The sequence below is a fragment of the Oryctolagus cuniculus genome, chromosome 12 (genome assembly GCF_051225735.1).
Source record: "Oryctolagus cuniculus isolate XC-2025 breed Fujian yellow rabbit chromosome 12, ASM5122573v1, whole genome shotgun sequence".
In the NCBI taxonomy this organism is placed as follows: Eukaryota; Metazoa; Chordata; class Mammalia; order Lagomorpha; family Leporidae; genus Oryctolagus; species Oryctolagus cuniculus.
In genome coordinates this window covers 88,881,523-88,905,078 of record NC_142878.1, presented here as the reverse complement: position 1 = coordinate 88,905,078, position 23,556 = coordinate 88,881,523, and the positions used below count along the sequence as shown (strand labels likewise).

General features: G+C 40.2%; 1 protein-coding gene and 1 pseudogene across 16 annotated transcripts in view; one reads left to right on the top strand and one right to left on the bottom strand.

Annotated features, from left to right (window-relative positions):
* Positions 1 to 23,556, top strand: part of DENND4A (DENN domain containing 4A) — a 132,046-nt gene that overhangs the window by 4,015 nt on the left and 104,475 nt on the right. The window lies entirely within an intron of this gene.
* LOC149123154 (small ubiquitin-related modifier 2 pseudogene) lies at positions 123 to 22,422 on the bottom strand (annotated as a pseudogene). Its single transcript, XR_016218274.1, has one exon. The product of XR_016218274.1 is annotated as a small ubiquitin-related modifier 2 pseudogene (transcript).

Genomic DNA, 23,556 nt, shown 5'->3' with positions numbered 1-23,556 from the left:
AAGAAGCAGTTAACATACATAATGTGCTATTGTAGAGTGTGAAAAATTTTAACGGTCAAATTTTTCTATTATGTGGAAATGGTGAAATTAATGATAATCTTTGTGGTGGATGTTGCTATTAAAAACCATGTTTTCTTTTTTTTTATTTATTTTTATTTTATTTTTGACAGGCAGAGTGGACAGTGAGAGAGAGAGAGAGAGAGAGAGAGAGAGAGAAAGGTCTTCCTTTGCTGTTGGTTCACCCTCCAATGGCCGCCGCAGCCGGCACACTGCGGCCAGCGCATCGTGCTGATCCAAAGCCAGGAGCCAGGTGCTTTTCCTGGTCTCCCATGGGGTGCAGGGCCCAAGGACTTGGGCCATCCTCCACTGCACTCCCGGGCCATAGCAGAGAGCTGGCCTGGAAGAGGGGCAACCGGGACAGAATCCGGCGCCCCGACTGGGACTAGAACCCGGTGTGCCGGCGCCGCAAGGCGGAGGATTAGCCTGTTGAGCCACGGCGCCGGCCCAACAACCATGTTTTCAAAAATAGTTAACAACATGAGAAAGTATAGTATAATATTGATAGAAAATTCAGAAAATAAAGAATTATATACTGTATTCTTATTCAGAGCACGTTACTTATAAGTGGCAAAAAGTTTGATAGGAAAGAAAATATTAACAGGTATCTTCTCAGAATGATGGCTGATTTTTATCTGGTGTTTTTCTCCGTTCTCACTTCTAAACCATTATTACTTTTTTTTAAAAAAGATTTATTTATTTATCTGAAAGGTGAAGTTACAAAGAGGCAGAGAGAGAGAGAGGGAGAGAGAAAGATCTTCAATCCGATGGTTCACTCCCCAAATGGCTGCAGTAGTCGGAGCTGGGCCACTCTGAAGTCAGGAGGCAGGAGCTTCTTCTAGGTCTCCCACATGGGCCCAGGGGCCCAGGGATTTGGGCCATCTTCCCACTGCCTACCTAGGTGCATCAGCAAGGAGCTGGATCGGAAGTAGAGCAGCCAGGACTCGAACCAGCACCTACTATGCCATGGCGCCGGCCCCACCATTATTACTTTTATAATTACAAAAGTGAAATAAAATATTTTCAAGGGTCATAGGAGAAAATATTGGAAAATTCCATATAAATTGGATAGAATATTATTTATGATTCTTTGTCAGCAAAATCAAGCCACAATATGGTGCTTATTTCAAGTACAGAATAATGGAAACAGCAGGTAATTTAGGTGAAGGCATTCTCTTAATTACTAGCACCAACCTTGTAATAGTTTTACATATATGGATGTTTCATATGAATGTACATTGCTCTTCTCCAGCCTCCTCACTCTTTGTTTCCCACGCTGAAACTGCTCTGGGGGCCAGGTGATATGGCACAGTAGATGGAGCTGCTTCTTGCCATGCCAGCATCCCCTCTGCTTCCGATCCAGCTCCCTGTTAATGCGTCTGAGAAGATAGCAGCAGATGGCCCACAAGCTTGGGCCCCTGCTACCCATGTGGGAGACCAGGATGGAGATCCTGGCTTCTCTGACCTACCCTGGCTGTTGCAGCCATGATGGGAGTGAACCAGTAGATAGAAAAGTCTCAATCTGTTTTCTCTCTCTGTTTGCTTTTCTGCCTTATAGATAGACAGACAGATTAAAAAAAAAAAAAAAGCCTGTTTTGTCTTGACAGTGCCACCCATCGATGGACTCCTCAGATTATATTTTCCTTTTAACTTCATCTGTCAGTATTTATATGTTTATGAGATACCAGCTATTTTGCTAGTTACTGAAGATATAAAGGTAAATGAAACATGATTTCTGCCTTCAAACTCTGAGAATGCTTTTTTTTTCCCCCTTTTTTGGGCCATTAGTACACATTGTGTATTCTGCTTTTCCTGTTTCAGCGCTAATAGCCTGACACCTCAGGTGCTCATAAGCTCTTTGTAACATTCTTAATGGGAAAATGTTTGAGTTCCAGACAAACAATTTGCAAATAAATCATTGGAACAGTACTTGGTTGTAGGGAGGGGAATCTTAAATTCAGAAGACCTATTTATATGTTTATTTATGGCTATTACTGTAATTTTAAACACATCTAACACTTTCTTAGTTCCTTTTTTGCTTCCATCTGTTAAAAATCACAAACTAGAAAGCAAGAGAGAAAAGAGACAAACTATCAAAAATATATCATAGAAAATAATGAGCCATCAGAATGTATAGTAAGATACCATTTCTGGTGTATTTTGCTAAAACCTGTATCTTTTGATCCATCTAAAAGTACATTTTCCATATATGTATATATATATATATAATATATATGCATACATAAACTCATACAGTTTAAATTTTTATATATTTGTTTTCATTTGATTTGAAAAGCAGAGAGAAATTAGAGAGCTTCCGTCCTCTGGTTCAGTCCCCATATGCCTGCAACAGGGCTGGGCCAGGCTAAAGCCAGGATCCAGGAACCCAATTTGAGTCTCTGATATACTCCACTATCATCCACTGGCTCCCAGGTGCCCATTAGCTGAAGCTGGAGTGGAAGGAGAGGAGATTGGACAGGAGGGCACTCCAGTACAGATGCAAGTGCCAAATGCCCACCCCTGCTCCCATTGCTTAGCTGCTTTTGTTTTCAAAAACACCTGAAATATCCTTTATTTTTTGCTGTAACACTGTTTTGTGGCTGAGACTTTTTTTTTTTTTTTTTTGAAGAGAGACAGAGATCTTCATCTGATTCACTCCCCAGATGGCTGCAACAGCCAGGTCTGGGCCAGACAGAAACCAGGAGCCAGGAACTCCATCCTGGGTCTCCCTATATGGGTGGCAGGGGTCCAAGTCCTTGAGCTAATATCTGCTGCTTACCCAGGTTCATTAGCAGGAAGCTGGATCAGAAACAAAGTAACTGGAACTTGAACCAAACAGGACACTTCTTTGTGGGATGCTGGTGACTATGTGTCAGCTTAACCCACTGCACCACAATGCTGATCCTATTTTATTTTTGAAAAGTTTTTAAAATAAATAAAACTACCAAAAATATTTTTCTTTTTTACTTCAGATAAATATTTAATAAAGAACTGTGTATATACACACAGCACACCAAATTCTAAAGAAGTAGTGTAGAGGGGCCAGTACTGTGTTGCAGTAGGTTAAAGCCCTGGCCTGCAGTGTCAGCATCCCACATGGACGCCATTTTGAGCCCTGGCTGCTTCACTTCCAATCTACCTCCCTGCTATTGCACCTGGGAAAGCAGCAGAGGATGACCCAAGTCCTTGGGCTGATGTACCCACATGGGAGACCCAGTTGAAGCTCCTGGCTTTGGATTGGCTCAGCTCCAGCCGTTGTGGAGTGAATTTGGGGAGTGAACCAGCAGATGGAAGACCTCTTTGTGTCTCTACCTCTCTCTGTAACTGCCTTTCAAATAAATAAATCTTAAAAAAAAAAAAAAAAAAAAAAAAAAGCAGCAGCAGCAGTGTAGAACTTTATACTTGAACATTACTAATTAAGTTAAAATCCCTTTTGTTCTTCCGTGGTTTCATCCTCTCCCTTCTCCCTTCATCTCCCTTCCTAGTTCATAAAGTATATCACTGGCATTATTTGGGTGCTCTGAAAGACTGAGGACTTTAGAGCAGTACTCTCTTGGTTTGAATCTTGATTCTGCTATTTAATAATTTTGTGATTACAGGCCAAGTTATTTAGTCTTTGTGTGCCTCAATGTTTTCATCCAGCAAATCAGAATACATAGAAGTAGCTACTTCATGAGGTTGTTGTAAAAATTGTTTATTTACATTATTTATTTATTTATATGGGGTGCTTAAAACTGGCTGGAATTTTTTATGTGCTAGTAAATTTAAGCGCTGTTTACATTGTTATGTCATGGTATGTGTATTTTAAAACTTGCTTTTTTCATTTTACTTTTTCCCTCCCTCAATTTTTGTTGGTACTTTGGGAGTGCTTCATCCACCTTCACTGTTGTGTTGTGTTCCATAGACTAATGCATCATTTTCTCTGAGCATTTATATTGTTTTCAGTTTTTTATCTATTAAACATTGCCTCATGAACATCTCTGTATCTCTAGAAGCAATATGGCAGAATTTCTCCAGGTCAGGTATATGATTGTCAAATTGCTGGGTCCTAGGATGTAATTGTTTTCCTCTTTTTGAGATATTTATAGAATATTGGCAAATAATTCCTGTTTCTCCATATCCTTGCCAGCAGTTAATGTTGTCACACTTGTTGATTTTTTCCAATCTGAATGGTGTGCAATAACATTTCATTTTTGTCCTATTTTTATTTTTCTTCATCTTCTTTGTTAGTGTTTTGGCTTATTCTTCAGTGGTTTACCTGTACTTATCTTTTATATTTTTTTCTATTGGACTATCTTTTTGATTTGTAAAATTTTTTGTTTGAAGTATTTTCAGGATAGTTAATAAACATTACAGACTTGTTTTTATTTGGTTTTTGAAGTTTCTGGATGTATTGAACAATGACCAATAATGGACCCAGGTTATTATAATTTTGTACTATAAAGGCTGGTGCTGTGGTGTAATAGGTTAATCATCCACCTGCAGCACCAGCATCCCATATGGGTGCCAGTTCGGGTCCTGGCTGCTCCCTGCTGATGGCCTGGGAAAGCAGAAGGTGACCCAGGTGTTTGGGCCCCTGCCACCCACGTGGGAAAAGCAGATGAAAATCCTGGCTTCTGCCTGGCCCAGCCTCTGCTGTTGTGGCTGTCTGAGGAGTGAACCAGTAGATGGAAGATCTCGCCGTCTCTCCCTCTGTCTCTGTAACACTGACTTTCAAATGAATAAGTAGATCTTAAGAAAGAACACTCACAAAAGTAGTATTTCCTAAGGCTTAGACAGAATAGTACTGTATATGTATTTGCTCATTTAAATCTCACAAGTAATCTATGAATTAAGTAATTATTTTGCCTGTTTTAAAGATGAGGAAATTAAGACACAGAGAACCTGTCCAAGATCACATAGCTCTCAAATGACAGAGCCGCAGTGTGAGTGCAACCACTCTGATTGTGGAGTGTGTACTCTTAATCCTGTTGGCATATTATTTCTAAATAAGCAAGAACAGCTCAAAAAGCAGTAAGAGTTTTGAAGGAAGTAAAACAGGGTGATCTGAGAGGATGACAGAAAGAAGCTCCTCAAGGGACTTCTTAGGGAAGCCCTTTTTTAGAAAATGACACTTGACAGACAAGAAAGAACTGGCCATGTGAAGAGCTGAGGAAAGAGCTTGAGAAAACATCAAATACAGAGTATTGCAGGGCAACAGAACTTGGGCTGTTCGAGAATAGAAGGGCAATCGTTGTGGCTAGGTGTGGTGAGCAGAAGTGAAAATAGTCCACAAGGGCCTGTAGCACTTATTATATGTGAGGTTCCTTGCATCAAATCACCCTTTACCTTAATTTTACAGGTGAGAAAATCATAGTCTGCATTGGCTTAGTTACCTCTTTTTCTTACTTTTTATCCTACTGTAGTCTAATCTCTACCACTTTGCCAGTTCTTTTACTAAGCTTGTTCTTGCTTACTAAAGTAACCAATAATAATAATCCTGTGGGTCGCTTTCTCAAGAAACTCTGCTCCTTGACTCCCACCACACCACCCCTTTTGTGTGTTCTGGAGCTTTTCAGTGTGTGAATCATTTCCTTGGAGGGTTTGCTGTCCCATAAGGAAGAATGCTTCCATGTTTGGCATTTGTTCTTTAAGCCTTTACATTTTCCTAAGTTATAGTTATCCCTGTAGTTTCAATTATCAGATATCTGCCAGTTACTCCCCGGGTTATTTTTCCAGCATCAGTATCCTTCCAAAGCATCAGATTGCCTTACTTTACTGCTGACTTATCATCTTCATCTCAGACTCCTCTTGTCCAAAGTGAATTTGTTTACCTACTTAAAGCTTTTTTTTTTTTATCTGTGGTTTCAGATATATCATGGACCACTGCTGTCTTCAGTATCCTGGGAAGAAATACAAGAATCATTCAGGATTCCTCCCTCTTTGCTTATAACTCTTCATTTATTGAATTCTGCTAGATTTATCTCCTAAATATTTTTTCCACCATCCTTATTTCAATTACTGCCTCTATTAGAAACCATTTCCTTACCTTCCCACTGGTTTTCTTGTTTTTGGTTTTATCTCCTTGAGATTCTCCTTCCCAGAATTGTCAGAATGGTGTTTCTACACAATTCTGAAAATTTTCCATTGATTGTCCATTGTCAACTAGATAAAGTCTGAACCTCTCACCATGTCATTAAAATGCTAAATGTGGGACAGACATTGTGGCACACCAAATTAACCTGCCACTTGGAACCACAACACTGGCCCTCAAAATAAATAAGTCTTACAAAGATCCAAACTCCCCTTGTAGAATGAGCTTTTAGCCTATCTAATGGTTGTTAACATGTCTGTGTTCCATATGTGAGTGCTGGGTTCTGAGTACTGAGTACAGCTCCATCATCCTGTCTGTGCAGACCCTGGGAGGGAGGGGTGATGGGTCAAATAATTGGGTTTCTACCATCCCCATGAGAAACTTAGATAGGGTTCTGGTTTCTGGCCTCAGCCCTGTCCCAGGCCTGGCTGCTCATTTCATTTGTGGAGTCAACCAGAGGATACTTCTCTCTGTAGCTAACTCTCAAATATAAATAAATGAATGAATGAAAAGAAAGAAAATAAAAATAAAAAAAAAAAAGGCATTGTGGCATTAAGCTTCACTTTGGGACACCTACATTGGGCATTGGAGTGCCATTTTGGGGCCTGGAAATTTGTTTGCAATCCAGCTTCCTGCTACGGCATCCTGGGAGCCAACAGAAGAGGATTTTCAAGTGCTTCTGTGTACATAGGAGACCCAGACTGTATTCTAGGCTCTTGGCTTCAGCGTGACCCTGTCCTGGTAATTCAGAACCAGTGGATAGAAGATCTCCCTGTCTCTCTGCCTTGACCCACCTTCCCTGCCCCCCGACCCAGTGGTCTCCTTCTCTCCCTCTGTATTTCTATATCTCTTTCTCTGTGCCACTTTGCCTTTCAGGTAGATGAAGATAAATAGCATTTAAAATAGATATGTTATTTCTCTTAAAAAATAAGCCTCTTCATAATTTGACTTCTGACTGATTCTCCAATTTTACCTTTCATAATTTCTGCTTTCCACTTTTCACTCTAGCCATACTATTCCCTGAATATTTTTGGATTGCTGACCATTGCAATTTGTAGTCTTCTACATGAAAAGTCTTTGTTCCCTCCTTCCCTTTTAGTTTTCCTATGTAACTCCTTTTCACCCTTTAAGACTCAGCCCTGATATTACTTCCTATAGAAAGCCTTCCCAGAACCACACTCTTGTCTGTATTATTGGATCTTTCCTGGAATAATCTATTAACAACCTCAAGTACCTAGGACAGTGCCTGGTCCAGAGAAGGCACTCAATAAGAATGTGTTGAATGAATTATTGCAGAACTAGAGAGGCAGTGTAAAGCATAAAGTAGTTGGCTGTGGACCTGGGCTGCCTGGGATTGAAACCTGGCTTTGTTGTTTGTGTTATCTCTGTGTACTTCTGTGTCCCCCTTGTAAAATGGGGATAAGGATGACTTCATAAGCTTAAATTTGTTAGTGCAAGTATTTAGAACAATGTTTGGCACTTCGTAAATAACGTTTGTAAGTAATAGAAACTGATTCAACATAACTTACTCAAAAAATGGAATTAATGGCACGTATACCAGGGATTTCACAGTACCTGATGATCACCAAGCCTCATGAAGGGGAGAGGACCAGGAACTAGAAACTATTCAGTAATCCATGCAGCTGTTTTGTTTTTGTTTTTGTTTTTAACCACACTGGGGCAGCAAGGTTTTTCTACTTCTCCCTACTTGCTCAAATTCATTTTTCTGCCTGGCTTGACATATCTTTTAAATTCATATATTGGCTCATGGTTCTATGATCCCATTCTAAACCCCTGAGAGAAAATCCAACTTGAAGCAAGTATCTGAACAAAACCAGGATTTTATAGAACGTGACTTTTAAGCCCACTTTTTACAGGAGTGGATACTGGATATACAGCTCTCTGAGGACAGAGCTAAATAGGTATTCAAAATGGTGGTGATTACAAGGAATACTAAGCCATGATATATACAATTGATATTTTATAAATAAAATCCTCTCAGTGGCTTTATATAGACGTAAAGAACTTGGGGGCAGTGCTGTGGCATAGTGGGTAAAGTCGCCACCTACAGTGCCGGCATCCCATATGGGCACCGGTTCGAGTCCTGGCTGCTCAGCTTCCAATCCAGCTCTCTGCTATGGCCTGGAAAAGCAGTAGAAGATGGTCCGAGTCCTTGGGCCCCTGCACCTGTGTGGGAGACCTGGAAGAAGCTCCTGGCTCCTGGCTTTGGATTGGTACAGCTACAGCCGTTGCGGCCATCTGGGGAGTGAACCAACAGATGGAAGACCTCTCTTTCTGCCTCTCCTCTCTGTGTAACTCTTTCAAGTAAATAAATCAACAAATTTTTTTTTTTTTTAAAAAAGTAGAGAACTTAAATGATACTGCCCTGAAGCTATAGATGATTATTGTGAAAGCTGTAAAAATCTCTCCCTTTTTCAAGTTAAAGCAAGAGGGGAAAATTTAACTTCTGCATACAGAATTCGAAGTTTGCCTTACTTTATTTAATGAACACAAAATTGTTTATACCTTTAACCTTATATTAGTACCATTGTTAGTATGTCATGTCTTTTTTCACTTAGCCAATATTTACTGATTGCCTACTCTGCAGGGACTGTGCTAAAACAGGTGTTTACAGAGATGGAGATGTGACATTGCTTTACTCTCAAAAAAATTAATAATCCAGTTGAGAAGATAAATATTCAAAGAAATAATTACCATGTTAATATGATAACCATAATTGAGGTATGTGCAGGATATTCTTGAAGCATAAGAAAATGACAGTCTCTCTCTCTTTTTTTTTTTTTTTTAAGATTTTATTTATTTCTTTGACAAAGTTCAGACAGTGAAAGAGAGAGAGAAGGATCTTCCTTCTGTTGGTTCACTCCTCAAGTGGCTGCAACAGCCGACGCTGCACCTATCCAAAGCCAGGAGCCAGGTGCTTCTTCCTGGTCTCCCATGTGGGTGCAGGGGCCCAAGCACTTGGGCCATCCTCCACTGCCCTCCCGGGTCACAGCAGAGAGCTGCCTGGAAGAGAAGCAGCTGGGACTAGAACCCGGCATCCATATGGGATGCTGGCACCGCAGGCGGAGGATCAACCTGCCACAGCACCAGCCCCAGAAAATGACAGTCTCTTATGGGGAAAGTGGTAGGAAAGGCTTCAAACCAGGAGCTAGCCATTTGAATGGGTATTTTGGTAGGAGAAACTGAATTTGCAAAGGTAAATTGGAGTTGATTAAAGGGAGAACTGTTAAGTAGTTCAGAATGGCTGAAGTGAATTTATATCATTCATCTTAAACTGAAATTAGAACTTTCCAGCCCTGTCCTTCACATGGTAGTAAATAATACCTTTTTCAAAAGCAGTTGTAGATTTTAGAATACTCAAATCATTTTTTTCTATAACTTTGAAGTCACTTTTGAGAATGAGATGTCATTGATTATTTGCTGTTAGGCTTCCTTATCAGATTTTTCTAATAGTGATAGGTTCATTGGTTTGTTAGTTCCTTTTTGTGGTGGATTTTTCTTCCATACAGTGGATAACTGAAAATGGTAGTGCGTGGGGGTGGCACTGTGGCGTGAAAGGCTAAGCCTCTGCCTACAGTGCCAGCATCCCATATGGGCACCAGTTTGGGTCCTGGCTGCTCCACTTCCAATCCAGCTCCTTACTGTTATATCTGGGAAGGCAGCAGAGGACGGCCCAACTACTTGGGCCTCTGCACCCACTTGGGGGACCCCGATGAAGCTCCTGGTTCCAGGCTTCAGCTGGCCATTGCAGCCATTTGGGGGAGTGAACCAGCAGATGGATCTTTCTTTTTTTTTTCTCTCTCTCTCTCTCCTCTTTTTGTATCTCTACCTTTGAAATAAATACATAATTCTTAAGGAAAATGGTGGTACTTACAAAGCTTACCAAGAGTACAATTTTTATAAAAATAAGCAAAGTGATACATAGTATAAGCCTAATTTATTTTAAATGATAAATCTCTAATGACTTAAATCAATATTGCAATTTTATAATTTAACAGAAAAGAGTATGTATGTTATTTTATAAAATATTATTTTATATCAGTTTTTTTTTTCCCAAACAGGATTATACCTACTGTTAAGCCAAAACCAGCATAGGCAGTTGGCAGAATGTTTTGTGCTTCACTACTCTGATCAGTTGATTAACACCTCTACTTCCTTTTTCAATTCCTTTATCCACTCATTCATGATTCCTACTCCACCCCATCACAAATAACCAAAAAAAAAAAAAACCCAAAAAACCCAAATTGACTGTTCTGAGAAGTGACTGAAGTGAGGAAGGGAAGGGGCTGGGATACCTGTGATCAGCTTTGTGTTCTTGGTGGGTGGTACTGCTGTGTACATGTGTGTGTTTCAGGCACGAAGTTCATTTTCCTATAGAAAGCTTAAAAATATTACCAATGTCATCAACATTGTGACTGTTTCTGCCTTTCCCAAACCTGCCAGTCTGACTTTCTCACTTAAAGTCAGGGGCTGGAAACCTTTTTTCTGCGAAGGGCCATCTGGGTATTTATAACGTCATTCCTCGGCCATACAGAATCATCAACTTAAAAATGACCCTGCTATAGATTTATTGAATTTTGAGTTCTACCTGCAGTTTCCTTGGCAGGGCCAGACCAAATGATTTTGCAGACCTTATGTGGCCAATGGGCTGGATATTCCCCACCCCTGCTAATCCTTCAAATATGCACCCTCCCTCAAGCTTTATTGAGGTATGTTGAAATAGACTTTTAATAACATTTATGAGAGAGGTGATAAGCAGAGAAAAGAAAAGGTGATACCTGTGTGCTTATTCCTCCTCTTGTTTAGAATGGCCTTCCTTCTCTCTTCTATTACACTATATGTATTTCAAGATTTAGGTGATATCTCTTTTATGACTCTGGCCCAAGCTGTGTATTCTTGTGCTATGAATATTCCTGTTACCATTTATCAAATTGTTTATTCCCTTGTCTGCCTTTCTATTAAACTCCTAAAAGTCAGGGTTTGTATTCTTGGTGCCTAGTACAGAGCCTGGCACATTGGTAGGGGTACCATTTCAGAATTCTTGGTTTCAAGTGATGGAGATCAACTCTTGTTAGGCAAAGCAAAAGATAAGGAATTCACTGGAATGATATTGATTAGCCTACAGAAATGACTAGAATACTGGAGAACTAGACCCAGAGAAAAAACAGGAAGAGCAAATAGGAAATAAATCTCAGGACTAGATGATACCCAGAGTAAGAGCCATAGGAATCTCTTTATCCTGTTCAAGATACCATTGATGCCACTGGATGCCCTTGAAATATTGTCACTGCATGCTCTGTATCTGTATTATTTCTGGCTTATAAGCAACAGAAACTGTGTTTTTCATAGTCTGGATATTGGAAGTCTGAGATCAGAGTGCCAGCAGGGTCAAATTCAGATGAGGATTGATTTTGAGTGGTAAACTGATGACTTTTTGCTATATGCTCACATAACAGAAAGAAATGTAAGAATGAAATTTAAGCTGTTTTTCCAACTTTAGCTTTAGATTCAAATTCTGCATGGGTACATCTGATTGATCAATCTATGTACCTGATCTCAAAATAGAGCAAGTATCCAACCTTCTTGGTTTTCATGGTTGGCTGGAAGACTCAACTTCCAAGGCACACAAAGCAGCAGATTCTCTAAACATAGGAAGGGAGATCAGATGATGGACAGTAAAAAATAAAACTGATACATGTCCATTTTAATAAACCTTCAGGAAGTACTTGTCAGATGAAAGAATGAAAGAATCAGTCATGCTTTCCTGTCTCTAAACATTTATATCACCAAGCATTGAAGTGATTGCAGTGCCACTAATGTAATTCAAAACAAAGTCAATACCAAACCATAAAATAAGCAGAAGATAAGCAGAATCAACAGAGTTCTGATTTTAAAATAAGTACTTAATTAATATTTAAATGAAATGAAATTATTTGAATTAACTTTTCTTTGTTTCCCCATTTTATAATATCCTAAGCACAATCCTATTTGCTTATCTGATAATCTAATCCTGGATAGAGCTAGGATTTATTTATTTACTTGAAAAGCAAAAAACAGAGAAGGAGAAACAGGGAGAGGGGCATCTTTCATCTACTAGTTTACTTGCCAAAGGTCTGCAACAGCCTGGGCTAGACTAGGCTAGGCCAAAGCCAGGAGTGAGGAGCTCCATCTGGGTCTCCTACTCTGCACTCAAGTACTTGAGCCATCATCCACTACCTTCCCAGGTGCACTAGCAGGAAACTGGACTGTAAGCATAGGGATAGCTGAGACTGGAACTAGGCACTCCAATATGCAGTATAGGCATCCCAAGTGATTGCTTGACTTGCTACACTACAATGGCTGCCCCATGCTAGAATTTATATTTGGCTAAAGTGATTCCAGAGCACTTAACTATTATGCCTTCCTACTTCTTGTAGTTGTATATAGTTGTATTCAGCAATGACTAAATTAAAATTTAAAGCAATAAACCAATATTTTATTTTATTTTGTTTTGTTTTTACTTTTTATTTGAAAGGCAGAGAGAAGCAGAAATCTCCTGTCTGTTGGTTCACTCCCCAAATGCCCACAACAGCTGGGGTTAGCCCTGGGCCAGGCTGAAGCCAGGAGCCAGAAACTCCATCCAGATTTTCCAGAAGGGTGGGAGAGACACAAGTACTTAAACCATCACCTGCTACTTAAGAGGAAGCTAGAATCAGAAGCAGAGCTGGGACTTGAACCCAGGCATTCTGTTATGGGATATGGGTGTCCCAAGTGGTATCTAAACTGCTATGCCAAATGCCTGTACACAAAGCACTATTTTAGAGTGTTTAGTCAAAAAAAAGTTTTTGTTTTTATTTTTTTAGATTTTATTCTCCCTTTTAGTTTTTATTTTAACTGATACATAAAAATTGTACATAGTTATGAGATGTCTTGTGGCATGTCAATACATATATAAAGTATATAATGTGGTTTATATTTACCTCCTAGTCATCTTACCCATAAAATATAAAGCCTTATTGTAGACACTTTGGAAAACTGGTATTATCTACCAGAGTTGAGTATACATATGTCATATCTACTATCAATTAATTATTAGGTATTGTTTTAAAAATACATGCACTCATGTTTCAAAGCATGTGCACAATATTTATGCATGAATTTGTGATAATTTAAAATACCCTAACTTGGAAACAGTCAATGTCTATTAACAATAGAATGAATAAATAAAATTGTGGTATATTTTTAAAATGAAAAACTATGTGAAAATTAAAATGAGCAGACTATGGCTGTGAGTATGAGCATGACTGAATCTCAAAATCATATTGTAGGGGCCTGCGTTGTGGTGCAGTGGATTAAGCTATTGACTATGATGCCAGCATCCCATATTGGTGAGCTGGTTCAGGTTCTGGCTGTTCTGTTTCCAGTCCATCTTTCTGCCAACGTACCTGGCCCAAGTATTTCCACCTGTGTGGAAGACCACAATGGAGTTGCTGGCTCCTGGCTTCTGCTTGGCCCTGACTTGGCTGTTGTGGTCATTTTGGGAGTGAACCAGCATGTGGAAGATCTGTTTTTCTCTCTCCCTCTCTCTCTGTCATTCTGCTTTTCAAATAAATAAATAAATCTCAAAAAAATGTTACACAGTAAAAAAAAAAAAAAGCTAGACTAAAAGGGTGCATATTATATGAGTCCTTCCATGTTCCATTTTATACAAAGTCTACAAACAGCAAAAGAAGTCTAGTATTAGAATTCAAGTCTCTTTGGGATGGTTAAGAGGGCTTCCTGTTACTAGTAATGTACCATTTATTGACCTGAGAGGTGTTTATAATAGGCAATATGTTCACTTTGTGATAGTAGCTGGAGTAACACACTTTTTAATAAATGTTATACTTTAATTAAAAAGTTAAAAACAAAAAACAGACCTGTTGCATGGATTATCTAAAGTGGTAATTAAATATCTGTAAGTGTGTTTAGGTCAGAGGAGATCCATAGCATTAATCAGATTTTCAGAAGTATTCATGACTCGAAAGAGGTTAAGAGCCTGCATCACTGAAGTCTGCATGTTCAGTGAAGTTTTTAATTCAGATGTTTACTGTGTATAGCTTATTTTTACAGTGAGGTAAATCCTTGCTGCAAAGATAAGGTCCTCGATGCTTTAGATCCCAGCCTCTGATACCTTCTCAAAGCTTTTGCTTTGTCTCATGCTCATTCTGTCTTTCTCTCTATTGGATGACTGTCAGGCGTACCTCCCTTAATTTTATTCATTTTTTTTAAAAAGGCCCTTTGTTGATTTCATGCCTTTATCCCTGTTACACTGTTTCTCTATTTCCACTTCACATCAAAATTCCAAAGGCTTATTTTTATTTTCTTATCTTTCATGTCTCCTTAGCTCTTTTCAGTTGGGCTTTCCTCCATCCTAATGCTTTACTGAAATGGCTTTTTCTGAAGGTCACACTGATTTGAGTTTTGATGAAACCAGTGGTTAAATATCCGTCTTTGAGAGGAAGTAGGATTAGAACATCCCAGGTAGAGATAATTACTTTAATCATAGTTCTCTCTTTTAAAAAAGATTTATTTATTTATTTGAAAGGCAGAATGACACAGACCAGCATTTGTTGGTTTATACCCTAAGTGCCTGTAACAGCTAGGAGTTAGCCAGGTGGGAGCCAGAAGCCTGGAACTTCACCTGGGTCCCTTGTAGTTGGCAGGGATCCAAGTATTTAGGCCATAATCCACTGCCTTTCCAGGCTCATTAAGCAGGAAGCTGGATCAGAAGTGGAGGAGCCAGGAGTTGAACTAGCAGTGTAATATGGATTATGGAAATCCCAAGTGATTACTTAACCCCTGTTCCACAAACATCTGCCCCATTAATCATAATTTCTCATTTTATGACATTTTTGTCACTGTGTAGAACCTTGCTTTAATTTTATTTTGTCCTTTTATTGCTCGTCTTCCCTCCCATTCCCTTTCCCCCATAGGTTTGCACTTTAATATATTGAATCTTTCATCCTGAATATATCTTTGAAAACTGTAATGCTGTTTTGGATATGTATTTGTTTTAAATTCATATAAATCTTATTTTGCAGTAGACACCTTTATGTGTACTATTTTCATTCAACACTAAATTTAAGAATTTATTTGTTTCTATGTTTACATCTGTTTCATTGATTCTGACTGCTGCATGGTATCCAGTCATGAGAGCTGCCACATTTTAAAATTATTCCTTTAGATATGAATACCTTGGTTTGTTTATTCTTTCACTCAGCACATATGAGTATTTACCACATACTGTTCCCCAGGCACTGTTCTAGTTGCTGGTTTTACAGCAGTGAATATAACAGCAAAAATCCTACCTTCATGGAACATAAAATTATGAGAGAGGATAAATCAAACAAATATGTAAAATGTTTAATATGTTAGGTACTGAAAAATGGCTAAGGTGAGAAAATTAATACAGGAAAGGAGAGAATATGCCATAAACGTCCATGTGCAAATTTTTGTTTGGACATATAAATATAAATATATATATATATTTGACAGGCAGAGTGGACAGTGAGAGAGAGAGACAGAGAGAAAGGTCTTCCTTTTGCTATTGGTTCACCCTCCGATGGCCACCGCGGCCGGCCCACCGCGCTGACCCGAAGCCAGGAGCCAGGTGCTTCTCCTGGTCTCCCATGGGGTGCAGGGCCCAAGCACTTGGGCCATCCTCCACTGCACTCCTGGGCCACAGCAGAGAGCTGGCCTGGAAGAGGGGCAACCGGGACAGAATCCAGCGCCCCGACTGGGACTAGAACCCGGTGTGCCGGCACTGCAGGTTGAGGATTGGCCTATTGAGCCGTGGTGCTGGCCCTGTTTGGACATATATTTTCAACTCATTTGGTTAAATACCAAGAAGTGCCATTGCTGAATCATATGGTAAGAGTATGTTTTATCTAGATTTGTAAAAAACTACCAATATGTCTTCCTAGCCCCCTACTCCTAATTTTACTCCCCAAATAACTCATTTTTTTGTTTTTGGAGTCCACAGTCCCTTGAGACTATCAACTATCTTAACTGATTATATATACAGGCCAGATCTCATGTTCCAATTTATGTTTTTCCTGTAAGTATGTTTTCGTTAGGGAAGTGGCTTCAGGACTAAACGAGATTTCCAAAGAAATAGTTGTTCTGACTGTAGTTATATAAGTAAAATTGTCAAGTCAGCATTTTGGATCTCAGTGGTGAGTTACGACTCGTGATATAAATTTGAGAATAATTAGCATTTAGTGGTACAGTAAGTTTTCTTGGAAATAAGAAAGGGAGCCGGTGCCGCGGCTCACTAGGCTAATCCTCCGCCTTGCGGCGCCGGCATACCGGGTTCTAGTCCCGGTCGGGGCGCCGGATTCTTTCGCAGTTGCTCCTCTTCCAGGCCAGCTCTCTGCTATGGCCCTGGGGAGGCAGTGGGGGATGGCCCAAGTGCTTGGGCCCTGCACCCACATGGGAGACCAGGAGAAGCACCTGGCTCCTGGCTTCGGATCAGCGCGATGCGCTGGCCGCGGCGGCCATTGGAGGATGAAACAACGGCAAAAAGGAAAACCTTTCTCTCTGTCTCTCTCTCTCTCACTGTCCACTCTGCCTGTCCAAAAAAATAAAAATAAAAATAAGAAAGGGAGAGATCAAGGATGGTTTGATTACTGAACATAGGTTAAAGGAGTTTAACGAAGATATACTTTGTCCAGGGCTGGTCCTGACCATTAGAATGTTTAGAGCACTATATCATACAACCTCACTAAGCTGGTGTGTGTATCCTTTTCAGTTCTGGGACATTGTTCGAAGCTTCTGTGCAGTAGTGTATGTGGTACAGTAGCAGGAGATCTAGGATAAGGAGTTTCAGCCTTGCTCTGATGCTGATGAACTGATATTTTGAGCAAGTCAAATTAGCCTTCTAGACTTTGACTCATCCACAAAATGATGAGATCCAACTAAAGATTATTTAGACCCTTTTCTATGCTAAAATTTTATGAATTTCTTTTTAAAAGATTCATCCATTTATTTTGAAAGTCTGAGTTACATGGGGGGAGAGAGAAAGAGAGAGGTCTTCCATCTGCTGCTTCACTCCCCAGATGACTGCAACCACTAGGGTTGGGCCAGGCCGAAGCCAGGAGCTTCATCCAGGTCTCACACATGGGTGGCAGGGACTAAAACACTCAGGCCATCTTTCGCTGCTTTTCCCAGGCCACTGGCAAGGAGCTGGATGGAAGTGGAGTAGCCAGAACACAAACTGGCACCCATATGGGATGCCAGTATCACAGATGCAGCTTTACCCACTGTGCCACAATGCCAGCCCCAAATTATAAGAATCTTAAGATTTAGTTGTCAGTACTGTATTTAAACCAAGAGGTTTTTTTTAAAACATTTATTTATTTATTTGAAATGCAGAGTTATCAGAGAGAAGGAGAGGCAGAGAGAGAGAGAGGTCTTCCATCTGCTGGTTCACTCCCCAATTGACCGCAACAGCTGGAGCCGATCCGAAGCCAGGAGCCAGTAGCTTCTTCCAGGTCTCCCACAAGGGTGAAGATACCTAAGGATTTGGGCCAACTTCTGCTTTCCCAGGCCATAACAGAGAGAGCTAGATTGGAAGAGGAGCAACCGGGACTCGAACCGGCACCCATATAGGATGCTGGCACTGCAGGCGGCGGCTTTACCTGCTACGCCGCAGCGCCGGCCCCTAAACCAAGTATTTGATTTTTAAAATAATATTATCCTGAGATTATCAAAATAGAATTAATTTAAAAGAGTACAGTTTTAAGGAATTGCTGGATTACTTTTCAGAAAAATTGTTCAAATTCACTGTGCCATTAACAATTTTTTAAAAAGCTTTTTTGTTTTGAAAATCAGAGATCAATCTTCTATCTGCTGGTTTACCCCCTAGATGGGCACAACCACTGGGGCTGGGCCAGGCCGAAGCCAGGAGCTAAGAGCCTATCCATGTCTCCTATGTAGGTGCAGGGATCTGAGCGCTTGAGCCATCCTCTCCAACTTTTCCCAGGCCATCAGCAGGGAACTGGATTGAAGTGGTGCAGCCAGAACACGAACTGGCACCCATATGGGATGTCAGTGTCAAAGGTGGTGGCTTACCTGCTAATGCCACAACAGCAGCCCCCATTAACAATTATAGGTGTGCTTATTTCCCTACAGCATTACCAGCATTGAGTTTAATATTTTTATTTGTGGAGCTGGCGCTTTGACACAGTGAGTTAAGCCACTGCCTGTAGTGCTGGCATCCCACATATGGATGCCAGTTTGAGTCCCAGCTCCTCCACTTCCCATCCAGCTCTCTGATAATTTGCCTGGGAGAGCAGCAACTACTTGGGCCTTTGCCACTCACGTGGGTAACTTGGACTACTTTCTTTGGCCTGGCCCAGCTGTAGCCATTTGAGCCATTTGGAGAGTGAATCAGTGGATGGAAGATTTCTCTCCCTCCCCCTCCCCTTCCCCCTCTCCGTAATGCTGCCTCTCAATTAAATAGATAAATATTTACATTTTTTTAAAAAAGTATTTATTTGAGAGGCAGTTTTACAGACAGAGAGGTCTTTCATCCACTGGTTTACTCCCCAGATGGTCTCAATGGCCAGAACTGGGCCAATCTGAAGCCAGGAGCCTATTCCAGGTCTCCCACATGAGTGCAGGGGCCCAAGCACTTGACCTGTCTTCCACTGTTTTCCCAGGCCATTAGCAGGGAGCTGGCTCTGAAGTGGAACAGCCAGGATTCAAACCAGAGCCCAAATGGGATGCCAGTGCCACAAGTGGAAGCTTAACATACTACACCACAGTGCCAGCCCTTTTCTGTGTATCTATGCCTTTCAAATAAAACAAATAAATCTTAAAAAAAAAAAAAATAGAAAAGAAAAACCACATATTGTGTTGCTTGAGAGAAAAGTATTCCAGTGATAGCAACAATTAATTTTAGGTGCTAACAAATGCAAATGGTAATTCAAAGAGGAAGTAAGAAGTTTGCAATATAGTGATGATGTACACAGGGGAAATGAAGTAAAACAAGCTGGTGCAAGAGATGATCTTTAAAACCAAACTTCCCTTCCACTCTAGTCTGATAAGCATCACGTACAAGTGAATATGTGGTACTGAATAGGAACAGATTTTCAGTGTAAGATTGTGGGTTGACTGGATATTATTAGTTTATAGATTTCACTTTGGGAATGGTCAGTGTCATAGTTTATTTTAAAAAACTGTAAACAGCATTAAAAATTCTCCATGTACCATCTTACTATCCCTCTTTAAACATTTCTCACAATTTTCCAATCCTCTTTCTCCATTTTTTTTTACTTTTATTCCTTTTATACTTTTGGCCACCCTTTTTATTCCTGTTTTTGCTGTCTGTGTTCAACTTTTTCCCTTTTGATTTTATCTGTTTGTTTTATTTTTGTTATCTGTTCTATTTCTTACTTGCTTACTACCTCAACTCTTCTGACAATTTAACTTCTCATTTACATATGAATGTATTTGGCCTTCAAAGCCCGTGTTAACTAATTAACACACAGATTTCCTTAAGGAGTTGTTCTCTTCCAGAAATATGGCACAGTAGAACTTAAAATTAAAAGCCATGAGAATTGAGTCATAAATTTGATGATATATTTGGTCATAGGCAAGTGTTTTACTTTAATTCAATTACAGAATTTCTCAAATTATGAAAGGTGTAATTGAAACAGAATTTCCAAGTATACTTCTGGCTCTGAAATCCTATGATTCTTTGATGTCTTCCCTTTCCCTTGCTTCTGCAGTGCTGACCTCACCCATTTAATAAATGTTTCTGTACCTGCCTTGTGTCGATAACTGCTTTCCTTTTGAGGGACTCAGAAGACATAGAAGAAAAGGTTCCTACCTTTGGGTTGTGTGTACTCTGGATACAAGAGGTGTCTATATATTAATCCTCAGTTATTTCCTTTGTGTTACTGTTCTCTCCAGAACAGATCCGTATTCTCAAAGAGATGCCAGATACTTCAGCTCCAACCAAATTTCTGGATGAGGGACAGTCATTTTTGTACATAGTATAAGACTCCTTTTAATGGTATTATGCATCTAGGAGTCGTCTTCTGTAGTTGTTTTGTAGTATCTTGGTAAGAAGATTTATTTCAGAACTAAGGAGACTGATCTTCATTGTGATTTAGTAGCTGATCACTGTCCTTCCTCCTTATCTTTTGTGTGTGTGTGTGTGTGTGTGTGTGAGAGAGAGAGAGAGAGAGAGAGAGAGAGAGATCAGCCCAGCTCTGGCAGTTGTGACCATCTGGGGAGTGAACCAGCGGATGGAAGATTCTCTCTCTGCCTCTGCCTCTCTGTAACTCTGCTTTTCAAATAAATAAATCTTAAAAAAACAAACAAACAAACAAACAAAAAAAACACAGCATTGAAACACACACACAAATAAAACTGGGAAAGTCAAAATATGACAGGTGAGCCTAGGTGTTTGGTGCAGTGGTCCCTCCTTAGGCTGCCCACATCCCATATTGTAATGCCTGGTTTGAATCCTGGCTACTCTGCTTTCCATTCAGCATTTTGCTAATGCGCTTCTGGGGAGGCAGCAAGATATGGCTCAAATATCTGAGTCCTTGACATCCATTTGGGATAATCAGAGTACAGTTTCTGGATGTTCATTCTGTCAAAGAAGAAACATTTGGTATTACTGTGAATACTACTTTAAAATAATCAAAATATTCAACATCAAAAATGTTTTTTGAGTAATAGTAAAAGAAGTTTAGTAGAACATAGAATCACAGTTAAAACAATGTTCTAGGCCGGCGCCGCAGCTCACTAGGCTAATCCTCCGCCTAGCGGCGCCGGCACACCGGGTTCTAGTCCCGGTCGGGGCGCCAGATTCTGTCCCGGTTGCCCCTCTTCCAGGCCAGCTCTCTGCTGTGGCCCAGGAGTGCAGTGGAGGATGGCCCAAGTGCTTGGGCCCTGCACCCCATGGGAGACCAGGATAAGCACCTGGCTCCTGCCTTCAGATCAGCGCGCCGGCCACGGCGGCCATTGGAGGGTGAACCAACGGCAAAGGAAGACTTTTCTCTCTCTCTTTCTCACTGTCCACTCTGCCTGTCAAAAAAAAAAACACAAAAAACCAAAAACAACACAATGTCCTTACTATATCAAACAACTTGATGTAGCAAAAAATGTATTTGGAATTGATTGTAGCACATTCATAATTCAAAATTCCATATAAATAAGCCTGCTATTCTACCAATAAAATAACTGATTTTCAAAATCTGAAAATATTTTATGTACATAAAGTCTTAAGTAGAAAGTGTTTGTGATAATATGATATGAAATTTTTTTTTTTAAACAAGAAGTTTATTTAAACAACAAGACGCTTGACTTGAAGGGAAAACTATCTAGGATTCATTTTTTTAAGAGTAATTTACCCCTACTTAAAGACAGATTGCCCTACATGTAACAGCTACGTACAAAAAAGTTATAAAATTGTCCTTGGTTTTACAATGATAAATGAAAAACATTAAAATTCTCCAATCAAACAAGGTATGCAAGGATTTTTATGTTGTTGGTTTTTTTTGTTAAAACAGTGAGAGCAAAATAACTTACTGGAATATAAAGATAAGAGCTGAATGAGCATGCCACTCATGGAGAAAGGGGGTATTTTCACAGAACCAGGATTTTTCCCCATTCCATCTCCATTTGATGTCAATCAAAACATACCATTGGCCATTTAGTTTAAAAAAAAAAAAGGAGAGAAAGAAAAGAAAAAATGCAATATGCTTGTGCACATACACCAGTTACTTTATGTACAATAAAGGAATGGGGAGGGGAAGTGAAAGAAGAGAGACTATGCTGCAGTAGTCAGGGTGTGGTGGAACCCAGTCGCAGTTTTCTGGCTGAGAATGTGTTCTTGGTCTGAAGGACAGAGTTCTGGAGTAAAGCAGCGGGTTCCCTTTTCAGTAGACACCGCCCGTCTGCTGCTGGAACACATCAATCGTATCTTCGTCCTCCATTTCCAACTGTGCAGGTGTGTCTGATTCATTGATTGGCTGCCCGTCAAATCGGAATCTGATCTGCCTCATTGACAAACCCTGTCGTTCACAATAGGCTTTCATTAGTTTACTAAGTGGTGTATGCCTCTTAATCTTAAACTGCACCACAGAACCATCCTGCCCCGCCACCTTCAAATTAATATGATCGTTGTTCTCAGTCTTGACTCCTTCCTTGAGCTTTTCGTCGGCCATGGCGAGCGCCGGGGTCTCCTCAGCTGCCGCTTCACAAAAGAGGTACCAGGTCTGCACCGAACGTGCACACAAGCAGCGTATGATATGAAATTTTAAAAAACGTTTGACCTGGTCAGAATTTACATTTTCTCTTTGCTACTTAGCAATGAGATTTTAGACATACTTGAAGATTATGTAAACCATTGCACATTTACTGCCTGAAATTGTTCAGTGAGCCTGAGGTAGAGTGATGTCATAGTTGTAAAAAACACATATATCCATTCTGACCATTTTCAGCAATCCAAAAGGTAAAAAGATTACACTTATTTCTTGTTCATTCTTTTCACTCTCCATTCCAAGACACTGTATGAAATTCTTGGCTGAAATAGGTCTTTCCTCCCCTCTCTTCCATTTCTCGTAGATAGACACATAGCAAAGACCAGCCATCTAACATACATCTTGTATCTGTTGCTGCTTTTTTTTCTGTCATTAGTAGATAGTTTATGTGGGTTAACGCAGTAATTTCTTCCTCTTGATGTGCTTGTGATTTCTATACTTCAACTTGTTTTTCTGAAGGCGCTATTAATGCTTTATTACTAGAAGTCCTTTTGTATGCACACTTGTCCAGTATTAGAAAATTAACCTACCATTAGTTGATATGATGCTGGTCTGGCTGTATCCTAAGACTTTGTCAGTGGCACCAGCTTTCCATTTGTTATTTAAAATGACTCGTGGCTACAACTTTATATATATATATATATATATATATATATAAATTTTTTTTTTTTTGACAGGCAGAGTTAGACAGTGAGAGAGAGACAGAAAGGTCTTCCTTCCGTTGGTTCATCCCCCAAAGAGCTGTTACGGCCGGCACGCTGCGCCGATCCAAAGCCAGGAGCCAGGTGCTTCCTCCTGGTCTCCCATGCAGGTGCAAGGCCCAAGCACTTGGGCCATCCTCCACTGCCTTCCTGGGCCACAGCAGAGAGCTGGACTGGAAGAGGAGCAACTGGGACAGAATCCTGAGCCCCAGCCGGGACTAGAACCCAGGGTACCGGCGCTGCAGGCGGAGGATTAGCCTAGTGAGCCGCAGTGCCGGCCAGCTACAACTTTATAAACAATTCAATTTATAGACAATATGACCATGAAATATTGAATCACATAAAAACAACATTGCCTATTGTCCAGGACAGAAGATTTTGGCTCCTTGATGAGATCCCTACC